The following is a 3,171-nucleotide window of genomic DNA, read 5'->3' as shown; positions in this document are numbered from 1 at the left end:
ATTTTTACCCAGAGGGTCTCTAGCTGTCCATGCCGGTCGCCAACATCAGCTTGCAGGGACATGTAGCTTTCCTTCACATAGAGAGCTACACCCCTGCCCCTTTTGTCAACACGATCCCTCCTGTATACGGTATAGCCCTCTATACCCGTGGTCCAGTCATGGGTGGAGTCCCACCAGGTCTCCGTTATCCCAATGACATGCTCTTGCCTTGCCCACAGATTGTGCCAGGGCTGGGGCAGGGGTGGGCTCCCTTAAGTGCCTTGGTCTGCTGGCTTTGCAAGGGTCGCTCATGGAGAACCAGAGTTCTGCTGACCAACATGACATGAAAAGCTTCTTTCAAGTAATAAAAGCCATCCATGGGCTCATTCCAATGATCCAGTGCCCTTGCGATCCTCGGATGATTCCACCTTATTCACAGATACTATATCCATCAAGCCAGTGGCAGATTAAGATTTACAGAAAACTGAATAAAAGCACTAGGGTCACCATAAATGTATAATAACACAAAAGGAATGTTGCTTTAGTTTAGTGGTCACGTAGACTCTTGTTTGACTATGTTTTTTAAATACATATTTTACATTGTACCTACACTACAGTAAACTACTGCAAGAAAAAAGCAGGCCATACTGATCGCCTTGAGTACAAATGAACTTTAATTCAAGCGCTGCCACCACCATTTTTAAGCGCAGGGACGCTGAGACATGAGATGCTGTTGCACTTTAATTACAGTGGCTCTCAGAGCCTCTCTAAATGAAGTGCCGACCCTCCCCCCAACCCTGGAGCATGTGTAAAAGTGCCAAAGAGCATTCCCTGAGCCTGCCCAGCAAGGCTGTGTGGGAAGGTATGAGCCTTCCTGGAGCCTCTGGGCTAGGTTCCCCCATCTCCCCTTGTCCAGAGCAGGGCCATAGGACTATTCCAGGCCTAGAGAAACCAGGACATTCCACCTCAGTAACTGGGCCCCAGGTCCTGGGAACTGGACTCTAGTGCCGGGGGTGGGGTGGGGAGGGGGGGACTTCCCCTTCTTGTGCTGCCACTACCAAGGGTGTGGTGGGCCTCACTGCCCTGTGTGGGAGGCTGACTGGATTCAGCTGGGCTGGGGGTGGAGCAGCACATGCCCCCCTCTCCTCCCTGCTCCCTGCCCCTGTTTCCCCTGCCACAGCCAGCACAGAGCCAAGTGGGGTGAGGGCAGATGCAGGCTGCCCACTGTGGCCTCAGGGCTCTCTGCTCTTGTGACCTTTGCCCTGAGAAGCCTGCGCTGGCTGTGTACCCTCTGCATGCCTGGCAGCAGGAGGCACAACTCACCGCTCCTGCTGCTGCTGGACAGGCAAGGAGTGTGAGGCCAGTTCAGGGCTCCTGAGGAAAAGGCATCAGGGTGGGGAGCCCTGAGCACACAGTGAGCAGCCCTCATCTGCCCTGTGCACAAGTATGGAGCAGGGGGCACATGCCCTGCCATGCTCCCCTGGGGGATGCATGTAGCAGTGAGGAGCTGGACTCCTTCCCCCACCTGTACCCCCTGGACAAACCACCCATGGCTCCATCCTGCTCTGTGCCCTGGCCCTAGATCCCATGCACTGCCCTGGATGGGCAGCACCTCGAGCCCCTGCCCCAACTCCAACCCCAGCCCCAGCCCCTGCCCCTGCCCCTGCCCCACTCCATGCCTCATCACGGGGACTTTGATCTGCCCCGCCCTCCCCCATGTCCCTTCCCTTCCATACATTTACCTCCCAGAAAAGGTTATCAACAACCTCTTGCCAAAAAAATCATAAGACCACAGTTGAAATACTGTGTGCAGTTTTGGTGCCACACTTCAAGAGGGATGTGGATAACCTGGAGAGGGTCCAGAGAAGGGCCACTTGTATGGTTAAGGGCTTGCAGGCCAAGCCCTATGAGGAGAGACTAGGGCACCTGGACCTCTTCAGCCTCCGCAAGAGAAGGTTGAGAGGCGACCTTGTGGCTGCCTATAAATTCATCATGGGGGTACAGCAGGGAATTGGTGAGGCTGTACTCACCAAGGCACCCCTGGGGGTCATGAGAAATAATGGCCATAAGCTAGCAGAGAACAGATTTAGACTGGACATTAGGAGGAACTTCTTCACAGTCAGAGTGGCCTAACATCTATGAATCTGTAATATTTCATTTGCAACTGAGAAGGACAAAAACAATCTCTGCCCAAGTAAAAGTCACTATTTCAACAAAATTTCTCATCCCAAATAGTGACAAAAGTTCAAAATGCCTATTATTTTTTGAAAAGACAAACTGGAAAAAATGGTTTGTTTCCAGGAATTTTTTGATAATGTTGATGTGTTTTTTTTTCTATTTCTTATTGTAATTGTTTTTGCTATGATAAGCCTATATTTAAAAACAAAAAAATTGCTTTGAAGTAGAAAGCCAACTTTTTTCACTTTGAAAATTTTGAAATGGAGATTTTAACAATTTGAAAATTTACGCAATATTCTTTAAAGTCAAGAAAATCATCAAAACTGATCCACTTGATGAATAGTTTCAGTTTTAATGGATCTCTCTCCTGATGGGAAAACATATTGCTGAAAAGTTTCTGGTCAGCTTTAGTTTCAGTATTATTTTACTGGCATTCAGCATTCATTAATATTAGTTTTCTTTATATGACTAGTAAGAGGTAAACTTCAAAAGTTTTGGAGAATTAATTATAGCATGCTCTGATAAGCAGTCAAAAGTTCTCATTTCCACTTTGGCTGGAAATACCAAAATAGCCTGTCTTGTGATATGGTGATGCATCTCTTCATAGCTTTCTGCCAGACTAGAAAGATTAGAGGTAATTGTGTACTAAGGCAAGAAAAGTAGAAGAAAGTTCACTTCTGCAAAACTCTAAAAAGTTTCTGGCTCTGGTTTGAGTTCTGGGTGAAGGTTAGAGACAGTTTTTGATTTATTTGAACCTATTCACCCATCCTTTCATTATACTTCTGAAATCAATGATAATCCAAACTACTGGTTTTTGATCAATGTGTAATACAATGTATACATATATGCATATTACTTAGGTAAAAAGAAATGGAAGAGGAGAAAGGGAAAAAATGCCATATTTCAAAATCACAGTACATCAGAATTGGATAGTAGTCAGCTGTCCCAGACAGAGGTAGTGCATCATATAGGACTCAGAAAATCCACTCAGATTTTACTTAGAAAGACTGCCTG

General features: G+C 46.9%; 1 long non-coding RNA gene across 1 annotated transcript in view; it reads right to left on the bottom strand.

Moving 5' to 3' along the window:
- Positions 1–622, bottom strand: part of LOC109319310 — a 5,051-nt gene extending 4,429 nt beyond the window's left edge. Inside the window, exon 1 of the long non-coding RNA XR_002103479.1 lies at positions 537–622. This is a non-coding gene — a long non-coding RNA (uncharacterized LOC109319310). The remainder of the gene's footprint in view (positions 1–536) is intronic.
- Between the last annotated feature and the right edge of the window lie 2,549 nt (positions 623–3,171).

The sequence above is a fragment of the Crocodylus porosus genome, unplaced genomic scaffold (genome assembly GCF_001723895.1).
Source record: "Crocodylus porosus isolate Cpor-Errol unplaced genomic scaffold, CroPor_comp1, whole genome shotgun sequence".
In the NCBI taxonomy this organism is placed as follows: domain Eukaryota; kingdom Metazoa; phylum Chordata; order Crocodylia; family Crocodylidae; genus Crocodylus; species Crocodylus porosus.
Note: the sequence above shows the minus strand (reverse complement) of the source record. Positions and strands in the feature narration are given on the sequence as shown.